The sequence below is a fragment of the Crocuta crocuta genome, unplaced genomic scaffold (assembly GCF_008692635.1).
Source record: "Crocuta crocuta isolate KB4526 unplaced genomic scaffold, BGI_CrCroc_1.0 scaffold506, whole genome shotgun sequence".
Lineage (NCBI taxonomy): Eukaryota > Metazoa > Chordata > Mammalia > Carnivora > Hyaenidae > Crocuta > Crocuta crocuta.
The window spans coordinates 330,693-351,407 of record NW_027528991.1 but is presented as its reverse complement, the minus strand read 5'-3'; positions in this window follow the sequence as shown (position 1 = coordinate 351,407).

The window sequence follows — 20,715 nt, the reverse complement described above, 5'->3', positions numbered from 1 at the left end:
AGTGGCCAACGTCCTGTGCACTTAGAAACACCCCCATTATCCAGAAACCTCCCCGCCTCTCCCCTCCTAAGCCAACACTGCGAGACTTGACTTCCAAGCACCACATTCCTGGGGCTTTAAAAACAAAGTCTGCTGGGAAGTCGTGGGCAGGGGAGACTGGCCCCCAGTCAGGGATGCGCTGCAGGAACTGGGGGCGGCCTGCAGCTGGCTGGCCCCCCCACTCAGCTCCGTGGGCCCCGAACACCAGCACCGTGCCCTCCGCCCAGAGGAGGCTCCGTGGCTGTGGGTGCTGTGGGCACGGAAGCAGCTGTACAGCCAAATGCTCACTGTCTATAAAACACTCTTATCAGGCAGGAGGGCGGGAGCAATGTGGTTTCAAGGAGAAGCAACCTTGGGTCAGGCTGTTGGGGCCGACAGGGCTTCCAGCACATCAGGTAGACAGAGACGCACTGGAGGGTGGGGCGAGTCAAGCCCCATGCGGAACAATTCAGTAAAATCTGAGATAACACAGATACTTTATCTTTACTCTTAAAGGGCATTCAATTTTTTATATTTCTTTTTTTAACAGTTTTGGAAGACAATTTCATGCTGTCATTTTAGGAGAAAGGGAAACTGAAAATAAATAGGAATGAGTTTCTGACCATGACACCATGACAGCGCAGGGCCATTTGAATGTAAAGACATTTAAACCACAAACTCTTATTCCTGGATGGGTCCCCATGGCCGTCCCCTCCCCCAGCTGTGATGGTCCCCATCGTCCATCCCCTCCCCCAGCTGTGATGGTCCCCATGGTCCTCTCCTCCCCCAGCTGTGATGGTCCCCATCGTCCATCCCCTCCCCCAGCTGTGATGGTCCCTCATGGCCATCCCCTCCCCCAGCTGTGATGGTCCCCGTCACCCATCACCTCCTCCAGTTGTAATGGGTCCCTATGGCCATCTCCCTCCACAGCTGTGATGGGTCCCATCAGAGCGAGTGGGGAAGCGAGAGGAAGTGAGGGCGCTGATGCCCCTGGGCCCACCAGGAGGACTAGGAACTCCTCTGGGCCTGATGTCCTGGTGGACACTGTTCTGCTTGGGGGCAGGTTGGTGGCCAACCAAGGGAGGCCCCAGCCTCAGGCTTGTCCCTGCAGGGGCCCAAGGGGTGAGCACCCAGAATCCCGGGCTGGGCCAGGGCGGGACCCATCCATCTGCTCGCCAGCCCGTGCCCTCTGCCCTGAAGCCTGGGCTCCCCCCACTTTTCACAGGGAGCATTTAGAAAATCCTATCAGGAGGCTGATCTGACTTGCCAGGCACCCTGAGTGCCGCTCTTCCCCAGAGCAGATCTGCTCCTTCCCCTGCCCCAGACAGATGCCCCGGGCAGAGGTGGGCACCTGAAGGACTCAGAACAACCAGTGTTCAATATGCTGTACTTATTTCTCAAAAAAATAAAGACAGTGCGTGTCTGTGGTCAGAGGCTTCTCTCTCTGTGAGTCTCTTCAACATAGGTCACCTGAGGATCACCCTTGCCAGAACTGGGGTTCCAAAAAACTCTCTTTGGGAAATGTGCCTGGTTCCCATGAAGAATTCTGCCACCTGACCCTCCTGCTAGAGGAGAAACCAGGACATTTTTAGATGGTGTCCCCAGTGAGAGCTGCTCCCTAAAGTACCCTCAGTTCAGGGACGTCTGGAGAAAACTGTTAGCAGATATTTACTGAAGATTATCATCGGACATGTGGGTAGATCCACCCCAGACTGTCAGCCAAACTCCAGGCTAGAAGAACAGGCCTCTCCTGCTCCTGTGTGCTTCCCTTCCTCAAGACCAGAGCCTGACAAGACTCCAGGAGGGACATCTCCATCATGAGGCACCCAGATGAAGGAGGGAGGGTCCCTGCCTGTGACTTCAGTATGTGGACTTTCCAGACATGTGGCAGCTTTGTTACTGTGACTTAGTATTTCTCCAGTGCCGAAGGCAGCTTTCTGTCTGAGACCCACAGTCAATTAGGCTGATCTCAGCCACCAAAATGGTGGAGACGGGCCATGGGGATCCATCACAGGTTGGGGAGGAGACAGGCCATGGGGACCATCACAGCTGGGGTAGGAGAGGACCATGGGGACCACCACAGCTGGGGGAGGGGATGGGCCATGGAGACCATCACAGTTGGGGGAGGAGAGGGCCATGGGGACCATCACAGCTGGGGGAGGGGATGGGCCATGGGGACCATCACAGCTGGGGGAGGGGATGGGCCATGGGGACCATCACAGCTGGGGGAGGAGAGGGCCCTGGGGATCATCACAACTGGGGGGGAAGGGCCATGGGGACATCACAGCTGGGGGGGAAGGGCCATGGGGACATCACAGCTGAGGGAGGGGACTGGTCATGGGGACCATCACAGCTAGGGGAGGAGACTGGCCATGGGGACCATCACAGCTGGGGGAGGAGACGGCCATGGGGACATCACAGCTGGGGGAGGAGGTGGCCATGGGGACATCACAGCTGGGGGAGGAGAGGACCGTGGGGACCATCACAGCTGGAGGAGGAGATGGCCATGGGGACATCACAGCTGGGGGAGGAGAGGACCGTGGGGACCATCACAGCTGGGGGAGGGGAGGGCCGTGGGGACATCACAGCTGGGGGAGGAGAGGACCGTGGGGACCATCACAGCTGGGGAAGGAGAGGGCCGTGGGGACATCACAGCTGGGGGAGGAGAGGACCGTGGGGACCATCACAGCTGGGGGAGGAGAGGGCCATGGGGACCATCACAGCTGGGGGAGGAGATGACCATGGGAACATCACAGCTGGGGGAGGAGAGGACCATGGGGACCATCACAGCTGGGGGAGGAGAGGGCCATGGGGACATCACAGCTGGGGGAGGAGAGGACCATGGGGACCATATCACAGCCCCTCTGTGCCTTAGTTGCAACACAAACAATGGATAGTCAGGGTTCATGTCCTTATGTAGCCAGACAAACAGGAATCACACCAATCTTCAGTTAAAGACATTCCTTGCTTATATGTTATAAATATAGTGATGACGATTATTTTGGCCCATATAACAATATCACCTAGATAACTATCAGATTAAATATGAGTACATACCATCTTATTTTTCCCACCTCTAAAGAATTTTTTAACCCGTGAACTATGCTTCCCCACCCTCTTCACCTCCCATAGGAAAATGCTAAACTAGCTAAATCTTTTAGGGAGTAGATCCAGTCACAGTGTCTCCGGGTCCTCACGCTGGGGTGTGGAGTATGGACGCAGGTATGGACACAGTGTTGTCTTCACTCACAGGTACCTGAGCCCTATGTTGGACCTCGGTGGGCATCAGGGCACACAGCCTAGGGTCTCTGTGTCTTCTCAAGGTGGTCCTTATTTGGGCTGAGGTTTACATTCAGTTGGCAGCAGTGACTGCTGACAGCCCAGGGATCTCACTTCTCTTCCACGGAAGAGCAGCCCACGAGCCCCACGTGTGCCTGCAGGTAACGCCCAGGCTTTGGAACAGGGGGGAGCAGGGGCTGTGCTGAGCTCTGAGGCCAGGTGCCTGACCACCCCTCCCCTCTCCCTGCGGCGACCATGCATGTTGTCAGTGTGAATTTAGCGGGCTGGCTCCAGAAGCTATGCCTGGCCTACGTGAATTGTGAATCGGAGGCAGGCTAGACATGAACCTGGGTCGTGCTGCGTGCGGAGCCCCGGAAAAGAGGAGGCAAGCAGTGTGCGGCCATGGCCTGGCCACGTACTCCCTGTTTCAGGAGCCCACGATGTGTCTGACTCCATCCCGGCTGGCTTTGCCCAAAGAATTCACTGCAAGGCTTCCCAATATTTCACCAAAAAGTGAAAATTTAAGTACTTATTTATTATATTCTTTTTTCCTCCAAGGGCAAAAAGTTTGAAGGTAGCAAAAGGAATGTAAGTGAGCAGCAATTGTGCACCAGGCGAGGAAGACCACCTCCTGGAACTTTCAGGGGCCTGGGCCAGTCAGGCGGCAGGAGGCCACAGCCGTACCTCACAGCTCTCTCTTCACTGGTGTTCGTGACAACTTCCTGTGAGAGCTGCACAGGTGCACGGAGACAGGTGTCCTCACTGCATAGTCCCCTGGGGACAGGGCCATCCAGCCCACCACCCGTCTGTCTGCCTCAGCCTGAAGGACAGCATCACCAGATGGCTCCTTGGGACGGGGGATGGATGGCCCTCCCACCACAGTGCCATCCTTGGGCGAGGCTTGAACGCGGGTCCAAATCCAGGCCCAGCAGCAGGAACCGGCCGTGGGGTCGCTGTCCCGGTAAGATGGGCAAACAGCCACGCCTCTCACTGTCCCGCTGCTCTCTCGGTTAGTCGTGGGAAGCCGCCTCGTAAATGCTTTCGAAGCCCATGTTCACAGCAGAGGGCGGTCGGGCGCACCATCATTAAAGCCAGCTTCTTCTGAAGTTCAGAAGCCTCAGTTCAGGAAGTTCCCATCCCATCCACCATGCTTCCTGGCTCACTCGTTCAGGCTCCTCTTGTTTTCTGTTTCAGCCAGGAGAAGACACGGCGGCCCCTCACCTACCTCCTGGTGTGCAGACCAGACGGGCTCAGTCAGAGGCAGAGGGCTCGGCCCACTGGCCCTGGGATGGCCCCTCCTGACCCCAGAGCTGTCCTGGGCCAGGGGCTTCCACCCACCCTTCTCCCCAAGTTCAACCCAATCTCCGGGGTGGGCAAAAATGTGAGCCGAATAGAACCCCAGAGGGATTTGCGCTGCAGACGAGTCACCTGTAAGGGGACGGCACTGTCCGGTTCTGTGCTGTAGGGCACGGCACAGCTTAACATGTTGTTTTACGTAGCGCTCATCCCTGGGGAACCGATGGACCTTCGAAGCATGAGGGACCTCGTACACACGCACATATCTCGGAGCACGGCCCTCCGTGTGTTTGTGTCCACATGCCCAGGACCCGACACTGACCGGGTGCCTGGCCTGCGAGGCGGCCATGGAGGCCGTGGCACCATGGGGCACTGGGGGGTGCCACCTCACAGCCGTGGAGACCCGAGCCGGGGCCACGTGTCCAGGCAGGACCCATCCCAGGCCTTCCCCGTCTTCACCTTGTCGTCCTCGGAGCCCTTCACCACAAGGACAACATGACTGAGTCAGAGCCCACCTGCTCCCTGCTCTCATCCTAACTACTTACATCTGCAGGGACCCTATTTCAAATAAGGTCACGTTCTAAAGTGCCAGGGGTTAGGACCTCAACATAAGAATTTGGGGGAGACACAACTCCCCATAATGGGCCCCTTGTTCATTCACCAGCCACCGGAAGACGCGCTTTCTTTCAGCAGGGAACGAGGCTGGGGTCATTTCCACACACTGGTGACCCGGGCACCTCAGCCCCAGGCGGCTTCCGGCTTTCTCCACAAAGCAATGAACAAGCGGCCCCCCAGGTTTCTCACCCGTTAGGACTCTTCCCCTGGCCTCAGACCCCTGGAGCACCAGGCTCTGTCAGCCCCGGGCTGCCTGGCCAGGCCGCTGGGGAAACACAGCCACGTAACTCCCCATGAGCCCCTGGCCACGCCACGCCACGCCATGCCACGCCACGCCACGCCATGCCACGCCACGCCACGCCACGAGAACACAGGCATCGCTCAGCCTCTGCCCTCGGTCCCACGGTGTGTGTCCACAGCAGCTTCCCGCTGCCCCAGCCTCGTTCAGGCCACGGCTACCGCCCAGCTCCAGCTGGGACACCACCCCTCCGTCTGACTCCTGTGTCCACTTCTCTGTTTGTGATTCTTCAGGGCTGAGTGTGGTTTCCTCCACGGAGCACAGGACGGGGACCCGGAGACGCCCCGGGGAAGGCAGCCTGGGGGACCCAGGATGACAGTGCGCGCCCCGGGATCAGGCCGCGGTCCTGCATCTGCTCATTCAGGAAGCACCTCCACCAGGTGCCCCGCCAAGTGCTGGGGACCAGCCCCGCCTTCCCGGGCTCACTTTCTTCTGCGGGGAGACAGCCCAGTAAGCAGACGCACAGTGGGGTGACTGGTGCTCAGCGCCAGGGAGACGAACAGGGTGGGAGAACCGATGGGGGTGAGGCTCCTCCATGTCGTGTCAGGAGGCCCCTCTGAAAGGCGACGCCGAGGGGCCGTGAATGAGTGAGGGCCAGCCGTGAAGTGTCCAGGGAAACAGGCAGAGGAGCAGCGAGCCTGAGGCCCTGCCCGGGGAGCAGGCCACGGAGCCCTGGGCCAGACAGGAGACGGAGCTCTCCGGTGCGACCCTCGGGCGCTGGAGAGCCTGACGCTGACCTGGCCCGGGTGCAGACGGTGGGCCTGTGAGCAGGGCTCTGCAACCCACCACGGGGGGCGTGGGGTCTGGTCCACTGACCCTCGAGAGGCTGGTGCGCTAGACTCTTGTGCCTGAGACCAGACGCGGGGACGTGGCCCCGGGGCTATCAGTCCGAGTGGTGCCCGCTGCAGGCTCGAGGAAGATTATCGGAGAAGCAGCCGAGCTCGGTGAGAGGGGGCCGCTCCCCAGACACCCAAGTGCAGATCCCAGGGGCTCGGGACGCGCGGCACATGCACTTTGGCAAGTTTGGCATCATCAGAATAGGCGGCTTCGCGGGCCGTGACCTGAACAAGACCCCACGGAATGAGCCCAGGTACGGAGGCGGAGACTGAGGACCAGCCGGTGGGTGAGAGGGGTCCTGGGGGAGGAGGGCGAGCCAGGACCGCTGATGGCTGATGGGGGCAGTCCTGCGGGGATGAAGCGGGGGGGCGGCAGGGCCAGGGGCCCAGGGGCTTCCGGTTGGTGGGGTGGGGCTGGCCCTCCGGGGAGGGCTGTGCCCCACGAAATGTTAGGAGCTGTTCGCTCTGTGGAGGCGTCTTGTTCTCCTCTTTGTGCGACGTTTTCAAGCCTCAGCGTCTACACCTCCGTGCTTAGAAGACAGCGGTTACCAGATCAGGCCCGGCCCAGCCTCTTGCTCACTAACCCGCCCACACTCGCGAGAGGCCGAGTCCAACAGGCTCCCTCCCTCCTACGCCACCTCTCCCGATGCACCATGCACTGGTCTCCCCGGCCAGGATCCCGCGGGGCGGTTTGGAAGTTTGGGTGGGAGGTTTGATCTTGAGAAAGACTGGGATCTCTGTCTTCAGGAGGCCAGGTCACAGAGGAAGGCAAGGCAAACCTCTCGTTCCAAAACAAACCCAGTGAGCAAAGGTCCAATGGCTGAGCGACTCCTCACGAACACCCTGAATTCTGGACTCCTTGGATTTTGAAGTTCCCTGAGCAGAGCAGCAGATGCTAAGGGGTGCCATGCCAGCCCCACGCCGGTCAGGACCAGAACGAGCGTGCAGGTCCACGCCAGCCCCACGCCGGTCAGGGCCAGAACGAGCGTGCGGGTCCACGCCAGCCCCACGCCGGTCAGGGCCAGAACGAGCGTGCGGGTCCACGCCAGCCCCACGCCGGTCAGGGCCAGGCTGAGTCTGCGGGTCCACGCCAGCCCCACGCCGGTCAGGGCCAGAACGAGCGTGCGGGTCCACGCCAGCCCCACGCCAGTCAGGGCCAGAACGAGCGTGCGGGTCCACGCCAGCCCCACACTTCCTTGGGGAATCTGTTGATCATAAACTCAGGAGCAGACAGGCTGCAGGAACTGCCCTCTTGGCTCAGATGCTACCAAGTCCCGTGTGAGGATCTCTGAATGCTGTGGGGACACCGCACGGACCCTCAGCCCAGGGGCAGTGCTGCCTCCCTCGCGGCCTCCTGTCTGCCAGCGAGGGGCTGCAGCTCCGGCTGCAGGACCGGCACACACTCCTCTACACGATGAAATTATGCTCTGTAGCAGTCGTGGAATAAGACGAATAACGACGGCCAGAAAAGAAACACACAGAGAAAATTTCTATTATTAAACTTCACATACAGAATCATGGCAGTAAAATAAAATTAAAAAGTGATAAAGAGTGAAATAAGCCTTGCATGACGCAGAAGGTGAAAGAGCTGTAGGTTAACATGTCTTCGTCAGGAGAGTGATTCTTTCCTCCGCGGGGAGGGGCTGCGGCACCCACACCGCGCCGTCGCCTTCCCCCGTGGGCACCATGACCTCACCGCCTGACCAGGCGCAGTTCGGCTGTGGCATCACCGCTTGGTCCTTCCGCTTGAAACCAGAGTTTTGAATTTAAAATTGCTGGCTGGTGGCAATAATGAGGAGCAAACGGAGTTTTCGCCGGCCTGACTATTTTAAGTTCTCTGCAGAAAACGTCCCTGTGCTGCCCCGAGGGCCCCCTCCCTCGCCGTGCATCATCTCACACAGCAGCCAGGGGCAGACTCCAGTGTCCCAGGGCCCAGCAACAACAGTCTCACAAAGCCCAAGCTCTGGACGGGCCGTCGACTCTCGGTACATCACAGTACACGGGCAGCCTGTTCTCGCAGATCCTGGGACCCTCCGTCAGGACCAGGCTCGGCCCCCAGCCCAGCACTCACTCCGGCCAAGCCTTCACCATCTGCGTGCAGGCCGAGGCCCGTGGCTGGTCAGCACGGTGGGTGAGACCCCGCTGTGGGTCAGAACATCCTGGAAGGGCCTCACCAGCTCTGAGCCCCAGGGAGCAATGGCCAAGGTTTCCCCACTGTTTGAACCCGACCTAGTGAGCCTCCTGTCCTAAACTTCACCTGTTTCCCTAGCAACCCACCCTGGGGTTTGCAAATCTTTCAATTTGCAAAATATCAGGTCAAAACAGAAGTGTTAGAATTTGTCATAAAAATAAAGAATTAGGGGCGCCTGGGTGGCTTAGTCGGTTAAGCGTCCGACTTTCGCTTGGGTCATGATCTCGAGGTTCGTGGGTTCGAGCCCCGCGTCGGGCTCTGTGCTGACTGCCAGCTCAGAGCCTGGAGCCTGTTTCAGTCTGTGACTCCCTCTCTCTCTGACTCTCCCTTGCTCATGCTGTCTCTATCTCTCTCCTAGAAATAAATAAAAAACATTAAAAAAAAAATTTTTAAAGAATAAATGTCTTGATTTGTTGAAACATTCAAAGAATCCCAAGAACATGCCACTGCGCAGGTAGGAACATTCACCTGCCCGTCCAGGCGAGGGTCTCAGAAGCACAGAAGACGCACACAGGGCAGCCGGGACCCCACGGCCAAGCAGGAGGGCCGCCGTCACTGCCGCTGCCACACAGCCCCTGCTGAGCTCCGGGACACTCCCTTTTGACCTGGGGGCAGAGGACACGTGAGTCTGAGGCCAGGACCCTGCGCCAGCCGCACGCGCAGCACCTTTCGTCCGCCTCTGTGCTCACGGGGCAGAGCAGCTGCAGTCTTGCCCGGATCCTGGTAGAGTAACCGGCAGTGCGGACGCCTCCCAAGACCGCGGCGCACCACAGCCCTGCACGAAGTGGAGGCTGTGAGAGCAGGGTGGCCGCCCGGGCCCCGCCGGCAGGAGAGCAGGGAGGCTCGCCGCCTACGTGCCTGTGGGCGAGGACGAGAGTCATCCCTCCCTGTGGGTCCAGACACGTGGGGCAGGCGCACGGAGCAGAGGCGGTTTCCACAGGGCTGGCAGGGGCTGGGCCGGGGCCCAGCCGTCCCCGGGTCCCGGGGCGAGAGGGCTCTGACCCAGCTCAGCTGGTGCAGGATGAGCCCGAGGGTTTCCAAGCAAGCGACCAGGGACCCCCAGCCTCTGTGCAGCCCCACCCCTTGCCGGGGTCCAGCCTCCTCTCAAGGGGCGCAGGACACGCGACAGCGATTCATGCCACAGGGGGTTTGTGCCACCTCCCGGGTTACGTGCAGGTGGCCAAGGACTCCCGGATCACAGGCGGCCGGGGCGGGTGGCATCTGGCCTCCTACTGTCCAGAGTTTATGGGACTCACTCTGAAGTTGCGTGCCTGTCAGGGCTCCTCCTGGTGACGAAGCCTCAGGAGCTGCTGAGCCCTCTCCTCGCCGTTGCTGCCGGTGCCGCCAGCGGCGAACCTGACTTGCTGATGCCAGTAGATGCAGAAAGGACGAAGCCCCCGGGCCAGTGGGGGGTGCTGGTGTTTCCAGGAGGGCTCGGGATGCCATCAGGTGCTCCCCGAGGAGGACTGCCACTGAGACCATGAAGATTCCAGTGGGATCACGTTTCCTCTTCCCACCATGCTCCGAGCACCCCTTCAAGGCTGGAAGCTGAGGGAGGCTGAGCTTTGCCCCGGTTGTAAACAGCTATTACACCGATCAAAGGGGCTACGCAGACGTAATTACAGAGCTTGACAACAAGGGCAGCGAGTGGGTTTTGCCTCCGGTAAAGACAGACATGGAGCTAAGATCCCAATCCATCCTGACAATGCAGGGCACTTTCCAGGGTCACCTCCTGGGCCCCCGCCCTTCCTCCCCTCAGCAGTGGGACAGGACCACACAGTGGACAGTGTAAACTCAGATGGTCTCGTGGTCCCTGATACAGCATCCATTTCACATGAAAGGGGGGAGATTTTCAGGTTCAAAGAGAGAAAATAAGCCCTGGTGCTTCCCTGAGAGACCCTACATTGGGAGCACAGTGAAGAATCTGGGAGCCCGGAGAGGGACGGAAAACAGCTAGGCTAACAGACATCCCTCGCTCACGTGGCCCGTGACAGGCACGAGAGTCACCCCTGAGACGGAGCGGACGGGGCCCGGGACACCTGCTCCAGAGGCTGAGTGGGTCCTGATGTTTTCTCCTCAGCCGGTTGCGGCCACATTGTACAGACCATTAGGACTGTGTTGACAGAGTAGAACTGGGGCCTGTTTGCTAGGAAAGACCTGGCGTCAGGCAAGGAAGGTCACGGGAGCTACCGGCACGGACTGGAATCTTTTCAAAGGGTGAAGCTGCATCATCCACGGTTCTCTGGAGAAGCAAAACTAACGTGGTACATGTGTGTGCATACAGAGAGGTTTATTTTAAAGAATTGGCTCGCTCAGTTGTTGGGACTGACAAGTCTGGATTACACAGCCCAGGCCAGCAGGCTGGAGCTCACGCAGGATTTCTGCGTCACAGTCTAGAAGCAGAATTGCTTCTTCCCCAGGAAAATTCTGTCTGTTTCTTTGCAGGTCTTCTACTGCTTGGATGTGGCCCACCCACATTACGCGGGGTCGTCCACTTTACTGTAAGTGGACTGATTCAAAGTTAATCTCATCCACAGCAGCATCTAGACTCGTGCTTGGGTGAGCACCGGGCGTTACAGCCCAGCCTGGTGGACATGTGAACTGAATATTCATGGACTCTGACATCATGTACTCAGGTGGGGAACCTGGTGTTAGCGGAGGGCAGTCTGGAAGTCTGTCCCTTCTGAGCGTCCCCTCTGAGCAGCAGAGAAGGTGAGGGACTGTGCTCCTGTGAAGGGACAGGCGCCGTAGAGCTCCCTCTCCTGTGTCTGGTCTGCACTCTCAGCTTGAGTGAAGGCGTTTCGGGGGGGTGGGGGGGGCCTCGGTCACAAGGCCCTTGCAGAAAGAGCAGGGTCAGAACTCACATGCAATGCAGCACAAAGAGCAGTCACAACGTCAGGGACACCCGTCTTGCTGCCCCCCAGCTGCCGTGTTCTGGGGACCAGGAAGCCTGAGCCCCAAGTCCCCGCGGTTCCCTGGGCGTCTGCCTACAGCTGAGCAGAAGGAAGGTCCCCAGCTCTGACATCCGGGACCAGTGCTGAGGCCAAGTGACACCTCGGCCCTGAAAGGAGGTTGTAGGACCACGTGTCGTGAGGAAACGCTGGCGCGGCACATCACGCCGCTCTCCTCTGGGGCTCGGTGGGAACCCCTTTCGGGATAAAATCCACAGCCGTAACCAGGGGCGAGATGCTGCGCACCACCCCCTCCCCAAGCCTCTCAGAGCCGCTGCCCCCGGCTTGCTCTGCTCCAGACACCCACTCCGACTGTCTCCTTGGCCTGCAGACCCCAAGGCCTCCCCCATCAGGGCCCCTCGCCCCTCCCCTGAGCCTGATGGACGGGCCCCTCCCTTCCTCCCGGACTCACCATGCAGCTGCCGCCTCAGGTGTCCCCGACCATGGCCAGACGGCCCGCCTTGGTTGTTTCTTATCAGAACCTCATCAACGGCATAATTATCCTACTCCGGTGTGGGGCTCACTGTGTCGTCTGCTGGTTTAGCGCGATGCTCCAGGGCCCAGGCTGGAGCTGCAGGTGCTCAGAGAACAGCAAGCACCCGGCTGAGGCTCTTGGGGTGTCCCAGGGACCCGTTCCCCAGCGGCCCTCCACATCACACCCGTCCCTGGCTTCTCTCTCGTGCTGACCCATGTCTCCGTGGGCCGGACGCTCCAGCCTCATTCAACAAGCAGACGTCTGGGGAGCTCATGCGTCCCAGGAGGCAGTGGGGAGAATGCCAGCTGGGCATGAGGACTGCGGGCCCCGGACCCGCCCACGGGTCACCAGGACTCCCTGGGCCTGCCATCCTGTCCTGCTGCTTCTCTCCTGGGGGTAGTGAGATTGCACAAAGGGATGGGTCTCCAAAGCCCTCCCAGTTCAGAATCACCCAGTTGTCAGGCTCCATCAACCACGGTCTTAGAAGGAATGCAAATGCCTTAGATGACCTCGTACAGCTGAAGTCCAGAAACAGGCAGGTATGGCACCCTCCTCTATGACCCATTCAGGCTGCCTCAGACATGGGACACCCTCCAGGAAGTGCCTTTATCCCAGGGTGATTGGTGGCTTGACGGCCACACGGCCGTGGTCACTGAGTACTTGCCGTGTCACGTGCTGGTGGAGAAGCTGGTGTTGCTGGTGCCCAGCCCGCCCCGCCCTGTGCGACCGCTGTGGTCGGGGATGATCACAGGGTCAGTTCTGCCTGCGCAGGGGGGAGGTAGGCTGTGAAGGAGCCCACGGTCTGTGTCCGCAGAGTGTTCGCAAAGCTACCTTCCCCGTGCAGCAGCCCCCGGCCCAGCCCGGTGCCTCAGTGGGAGCCCCTGAGGGTGGCCCGTCGGGACGTGGGGCTCTGTGCTCAGCCTCCTCCTGGGGGACAGGACCTGGCTTGGTCTTCACAGTGACCCCGGCCGCCAACCCAGCGGCTTAGTAAGGTGTGGGCCGGACACTCAATAAGGTTTGTTTAGTGAGTGAACAGAGACAAACAGTGGCCTCTTAAATACTAATCTTCCAGCTCAGATTTAACAGCTGAGTGAAAGGCGGTACCTGCTCTGACATCTTGTGAGTAAGAGCGAGCCTCTCCCGGGCGTGTCTCACTCAGTCACTGAACAAATATTTGCGCTTGGCAGGTCAGAATGTTGGACTGGTGTTCCACTGAATCGTGCATATCATTCTATAAACTAATTTTTACTAAGTCTATGAAGCAAATGGAATTACTGCCAGAATTACTAAGTTAAAAATGTGTAATACACAATTAAAGTAAAATATCAAGAAACATAAAACCCATGCATGATCTTCACCAACATTCAGCTATCATCGGTCATTCTTCAGTGGGTCTTTATTTTCTTCCAAAGGAAAACCATCATTCAAGAAGAGAATTTTACAGGCAATTTATATAACATAAATATATAAATAGACATCCTGAGGACATATATAAATTAGCAAATAACTAGCCATATTATCAGTGCTTCTAAGAAGCAATTCCTCCGAACAGACAGAATTATCCCTCTAGTAAAGCCCTTTTTAAAAGAAGATGTGCCCCTATTTATAGATCATAACTTTCTAATTCTATTTCAAAGACTAGAAATGCTTTCAGTTTTAACTTTGCGAGCCAAATATGTGCCTAAGCCGAAGCCTCTCCTCTATATGGCAGACCCGGAAATGGTAGGAAAGACATAGCGGATGTGGGAGATGCCTGTTCCCCCCGGACAAGGGCAGGCGGCAACCCAGGACCTAATGACACAGTTGCAGGTACAGGGGGCAGCCACTCAGAGGGGGGAGGGACCCCACTGCAGGGGGAGGTGCAGGGGCAGCCACTCAGAGGGGGGAGGGCAGGGCAGGGCACCTGCGGGAGTGCTGCAGCCTCACCGGGATGCCGCGGGGCCCCCAGAGCTGCCCTCACCCAGGCAGCAGGGCGGTAACGGGGTCAGAGAAAGTGGGGCACGCACCCGGAAAACCAGTGCAGGAGTGCCCGCTCGGCTGCCCAGCCCAGCCACGCCAGCAGCCAGGCTCGCTTGCAGGTGGAGGCCCTGCCCTGAGCCAGGTTCGTACAGAAACGTCTGGAGGGTGAGCTCGCACTAGCCGGCAGTGGGTGCCCAGCACTTTCACCCAGCTCAGAGAGCCGGCAGGGCATCGACGGGGAGCCGTGCAGGGAGCACACGGCACGTGCGGGATCAGGAGGGGAAGCAGTGAAAAAGAACCAAATGAAATATTGGAAATTAAGAATTTAATTGCTGAAATTTAAAAATTCATTTGCATTTTGAATTTTAGATTGGATATACCAGAAGCGAATAAATGAGCTCCGAAAATAGACTGAGGGACAGTGTAAACATTAAAACACATGAAAGGGAGATGAGACACATATGTTCACTCATACTTTTGAAGGGGAGAATGGAGAAACTGCAGATAAGTCATTATGTAAAGAAATAATTCCTGAGAATATCCCAACTGTGAGAAAACATTAGTCCTCAGCACCTGTCAAATGCTGTGCAGCAAAAATCAGCACAACTCACCCTGCAGACACGCCACAGAGAGATCTAAGAACATTAAGGGAAGAGAGGTCCTCAAAGCTACAGAAAAAAATAGTTTTCTAAAAGAAGCAAAAACTAGATTATTACTGTCATCCTTGGATGTATGAAGAGAAGTGGAGTCATATTTTCAAAGTGCTGAAAGAAGAGAGAATTGGATCTAGGGTGCTGTATCCAGCCAAGCTACCTTCCAGGGAGGGTTAAGAAAAAGGAACTTTCCGACATCCTGGGGGTCAGAGGTGTACGGCCTGGGGGCCCTTGTCACACGAGCCACCAGAGAACAAGAGAAAAGAGAGTCCAGTAAGAAGCAGTGAGATATTAAAAGCAGTATTAACAAATAAATTAATAAAATGTATTAGGACCGAAACATATATTGTTGTTAAAGACTTTTAAAATAAGTTTAAAATAAAATGACTTTTAAACGTTTAAAACAATATTCTGAAACTAGACTCCAGACAGTGAGACAGGAAAGTGCCAGGCAGGCGGGCACGGAGGGGATGGAGATCGTACTAATGCTTCGTTTTCTTTCGGAGGAGAATTGAGATGCCTCCTGTTTTTATACAGTTTCAGAAGGAAAAACAATGTATGTATTTGTTTTAATAATATGAAGATAAAACCAAAAAAATAGAAATATACCATGTCACTTTAAAAACCCATAGGAAAAAAAATTAAAAAGAAAACTAGACCAATTTACAAAATAAAGGGGGAAGAAAACAATAGATTTTAAAATGGTCGATAGAAGATTTAGAATAAGAGGCAGAATTAAGTGCAAAGATTTCTGAAATCATAGTAACTGTAAACTGGATGAACCAATTAAGAAACGTTCCTCATTATAACCAAGAAAATTACCAACACAGATACAGGGGACCCTTGAACAACATGGGGGTCAGGGGTCCTTGCAGGTAACTAAGTACTGAGCTCCCGAAACTTACCTGCTACGAGCCTCCTGCTGACTGGAAGCCTTGTCTGCAATATAAATGGATGATTCACACACATTTTGTGTGTTACATGTATCATGTGCCATATTCTTACAATACAGGGAGCTGAGGAAAAGAAAATGTTACTAAAATCATAGGGAAAAGAAGATACGTTTAGGCGCCGCGCTGTACTGATTGGAACAAACCTGCGCGTAAACGGCCCGGTGCCGTTCAAACCCATGTTGGTCGAGGGTCAGCTGTAGATGCTTTTTGTAAGAGAAAACAAAAGAGAAAAATTGAAAATAAAGAACTGGGGAAATAAACTGAAGGAGAATAGTCCCAAAATGGAATCGAGGCAACACTACTAATATCAGGCAAAGGAGAATTTAAGGTGAAAAGCAGTCAAAGGTACAAACAAGAAGGAACGTTTCTAAAAGAATGAAAAATGATAGGCCGAAAAGATGTAGGTTATAACCCTGTTGGAACATAGCATTAAAGTGCAAAAAGCAAAAACTAAATTAGTCACTGCGAGAAGCAGACACATTCCCAGTCCCTGGAAGGGAGGGGGGTCCACAGGCTTCCCTCAGAAATCAAAAGAGCAACCAGAGAAATAGAAGTAAAAACGTGAGAGCTTTGAATAACTTGATTGATTAGCTAATAAATAATAAACAGACACATAGTAGAGAGAAGCAGAACGTGATGCTTCCGGAAAACAGACAACAAAACCCCTCTCGAGTACACATCAAACGCTTACAAAATTTAGCACACATGGGTCACAGAGGGGGTCTGGGACGGATTTCAAACAATCCCCATCATAAATGCCACGCTCTCTGGACTGCACGATTAACAACAAAACAGACGCCCCTCAACGCTGCCCGTCTGGGAGCGTGGGCCACGGCCAGGGCAGGGCCCACGGTAAACTCCCAGGGTCGGCGGCGCCGCCAGCAGAGCCCTACTGGCCCCGGCGGGCACGCACTGCGGGTGCCGTCCTCAGCGTCCTGCGGGCTGGGCCCTCTGGACGCTGGGCCCGGGCCAGGTTCGGGGCACAAGGTATTGATCTGCGGTCACTGCACATGCAACAAAGCTGGCGCCAGGGCAGGCCCAGCGGAGCCCAGACGGGTCCACGGCCGCTCAGCAGCCATGCCCGCACGTGGCGTCCCCGAGAGGCCAGGGGCCAGGCCCGACCACGCCGGCTCGGCCGGCCACCCTCACGGCCCCCAGGAAGAGCGCGGACAGGCCCTGCCACGGGGGCAAAGCCTAAGCCTGCTAGCCAAGCTGGGTCCCCAGGGCGCTCCAGGCCCAGCAGAGGGCGAGGCGTGGGCCCTTCCACTCACCCTGGAGGCCCAGGAAGGCACGTGAGCAAGTGGCCCAGGCCCTGCGGCCTGCGGTCACACTGACTCCTCGCTGAGCCACGCCTGTGGCCTCCTGGGGTTCTTCCTCATCAGATGGGACGACTCAAGCCTGGGGCCCCCACACAGCCCCCCACGAGATGCTGACACCCCTGAAGGAAGGCAGCTGCGTGCCCTGGCGACCCACAGGGTCCTGAGGGAAACCTTCCCGGGGCTCGAGCTTCGGGTCAGCCAGGTCAGGCTGGGGGAGCGGACGAAGAGGAGTGAGCGTGAGCTCTGCAGACACAAGCGGGGCGGCTGACGTGACCCTGAAGGTCGCTGGGTCGGAGGCAGAGATGAGTGGGAGAGAGGTCCCCTGCTGGCTCTTCCTCGCGGGGCCACCTCCTCCTCGCACCCGCTGGGCCCAAGCCGGTCGCCAGATGCCTGGCTGCGAACTTTTGGGCAGAAGCCACACAGACACACGCCTTCCCTCAGACCTCCCTGGACACCTTCTCCCAGCGCTGGACACGCTTCATTTCGCAAGCTGAGGGCAGTGACTCCTGAGCCCCGTCTGCCCCTCTGGACTTCATTCCTCAGCAGCCCCACAATTCCGGCCATAAATGCCTTGTCCAATAACACAGGTTAGGGGGCTGCTCCTCTCATTGAGCCCTGAGTCACCAGCCGGTGTCCTAGGTTTCCAGGTGCTAGGTCCAGGTGCTGGGTACTCAGAGCCAGATGGTACGTCTACCCGTACGGAGTTGTCAGTTATTATGTTCATGGTCCAGAGAAGCTGCCACTATCTTTTTATGAAAAAACCCTCTTGATATTCCAATGATTGTCCACATGTTACTGTTGCCATATCTTTAAAAAGTTACTAGGTACCAAGTGTGTGAGGGTGCTGAGAGACTGAATGTCCCACTTAGCACCGTGGGAGTGCAGATCCGTACATTTTGGAACTCCGTGATAGTGTCCACAAAAACCGAACATGTAGCAGGTGCCCATCCTGTGACCTAGCGACCTACCTCAAGGTGTGTCTGCTCCATTTGTTCACCCAACAGCGTGCACGGGAAAGCTCACAGGAATGCCATCTGAATAGCCCCAACTCTAAGCCGCACAGATGCTCATCGTCATCAGAAGGGTCCCTTGTGGTTTATCTTGAGCAGTAAGAACACACAACAGCTTGTGCCAACAAGCGTAAATCCCACAAGCGTCATGATGAGGAAGAGAAACCAGACACACAAAATAAATACTGTCTGATTCCAAGCATGTGAAGTTCAAAATCAGAGAAAACTGATCTAAAGGCGAGGTTGAGGTTGAGGCGAAGGACGTAGTGAAAAGCCGCAGAAAGGATAGTCTCCGGAAACCAGGTGCTGACCACCCTGTGCGCGCATGGGTAGGGCTGCGTGGAGTCACACACCTAAGATTTGTATACTTTGCTCTTTAAGTTGCTTTTCTTAAAGTTATTCCACTTTCTCTATCCTTATTTCATTTTATGTCTGTATTTGTCTTCATACCCTAAAAATGTATGGGCTTCATGTGCCTTCTTATCCCTCTTACAGTGTTCAGTCATAGCAGGCAAGCACCTCTGTGCAGTTCTCTGTATCTTTTATGCCAGAGGACACTGTACTCTTAGGGTCTTCACAGAGATCTTTTGATGATGAAAGTGATGACGGTGATGGTGATGATGATGAAGATGGTGATGGTGGTGATAACAGTGATGATGGTGCTGATGGTGATGGTGCTGATGATATTCATCTCAGAGCATGTAACAAAACAAATGGGTGATATTAATGTTTCAATTATTAGATTAAAGATAAAATCCCAAATATTGGTGTTTAATGTCATGTTTCCAGTCCCAGCTAGATTTCTGAATCAAAACTCACCTAAGTGACCCGAGTGAGTTAGAGCACTCTCTTGGAAGCCACGGCACACCCTTCCTACCACCACCCACTTTTATTTGTGAGCAGCTACCAAAGGTTGGAAAGGATTTTAGATGGTGCAGGACCTTTCACTGTCCTCTTTCTGCAAGTACATGAGAACCCTTCCCTCGGGACGTCTCTGTCAAGTGCAGGCAAACGTATACCCATTTCAATAGCCAAGGAACGCCTCCCTCGCTTCCATTTCCCACTTGGCTTCCAGAGAACGGGAAAAGAAAGGACAAGACCAGAGCCTCACTCCTGCCAGCACCTCCTGAGCCAGAGCAACGGCTCCGCTGTGCGACTGGGCTCACGTCCGTGCGGACGCGAGGCAGCTTCTGACTGCGGTCAGCACGGAGGAGAATAATCAGGGCCAGACAGCAAGGCCATGGCTGCAGAGACCGCCGGCCGCCGCGTGAAGCGTCACCGATTCCAGGACGAGGAAGGGTCTGCCACCACTTCCCTGACAAACTGGGAGTTTTTGTGGGTTTGGGTCAACTTTTGCATTTTGTGTTTTTTTTGTCTTCATCTGTGGCAGAGAACGCCAGAGCATGGGGCAAACGGGAAGAGATTTCTACTCATTTCCAGAACTTGTTGAAGCTGGGACAACAGGTAAGTCACCTGCCTTTTTTAGGTATTTATCTTCACATATTAATCAATAAAAGTCAAATAATTAATACCTTTTGGGGCACCTGGATGGCTTAGCCAGTGAAGCATCCGACTCTTGGTATCGGCTCAGGTCATGATCTCACAGTTCGTGAGTTCAAGCCCCACATCGGGCTCTGTGCTGACAGCTCAGAGCCTGCTTGGGATTCTCTCTCTCCCTCTCTCTCTCTCTCTCTGCCCTTTCCTGGCTTGCACTCTCTTTTTCTCTCTCTGAAATAAATGAAGAAACTTAAAAATAATAACTTTTTCTCTAATGCTCATGGAGTAACTAAGGGTTTATGATATATCTGTAAATTGTCAAAAGTTTGGGAAACATAATTCAAATTACTCAGCTTGCAGCAAATAAAGGGGAATATGTGTATCACCCTTTTATTGTTTAAAGTTTGTTTATTTTGAGAGAGAGTGAGTGAGTGTGTGCGTGTGCGTGTGCGTGTGCATGTGCGTGCAAGAGGGGGATGGTCAGAAAGAGGGAATCCCAAGCGTGCTCTGCACCGGCAGTACAGGGCCAGATGTGGGGCTCAATCTCACAACCCTGGGATCATGACCTGAGCTGAAACCAAAAGTTGGATGCTTAACTGACAGCCACGCAGGTGCCCCATGTGTATCATCCTATTAAAGGAGATATCAGTCAGTCATCTGAGCACCTCTTCCAAGAAGCCTTTGTTGATTTGCATCCCTTCCTCCCTGCAGGCTGAGCTCACATCCCTTTCCCACCTTCAGTAGGACACTACTCAGAAATCACACTTAATTACACTTCTGTCCGTGAGCTCACTGGCCAAACACGGCCGTCTCAGTGTCGCCTGCATTTGGTCTTGTGCCGCAACACAGCAGGTGCGCAGTAAGTATGGGCAGACTTGAGGATTGCTTTCTAGAAAATGTTGCTTTTCTAATACCCCTCTCTGTGCTTTATTTTGCATTAAAAAATTATACCAATAATTTTCTGTCCCCAGAAATATCAATCCACCTGAGCAGAATTCAGATAGCTTGATGTCTCAATAAAATGTAAAGAACCTTGTCATGGGGGCCTGGGTGGCTCAATCAGTTGAGCATCCGACTCTTGATTTTGGCTCAGGTCATGATCCCAGGGTCATAGGATTGAGCCCCGGGTTAGGCTCCTCGCTGAGCGTGAAGCTTGCTAAGATTCTCTCTCCCTCTGCCTCTCCCCCGTTCACATTCTCTCTCTCCCTCTCTCTCCCTCTCTCTCTCTCTCTCTCTCTCTCTCTCTCACACACACACACACACACACACACACACACACACCCTGTCCCAAAAAATAAAGAAGTAAAAAATAAAGAACCTCGTTAAACGTCTCCTTGGTCCCCAAGAGGTGGGACTTGGCCACCA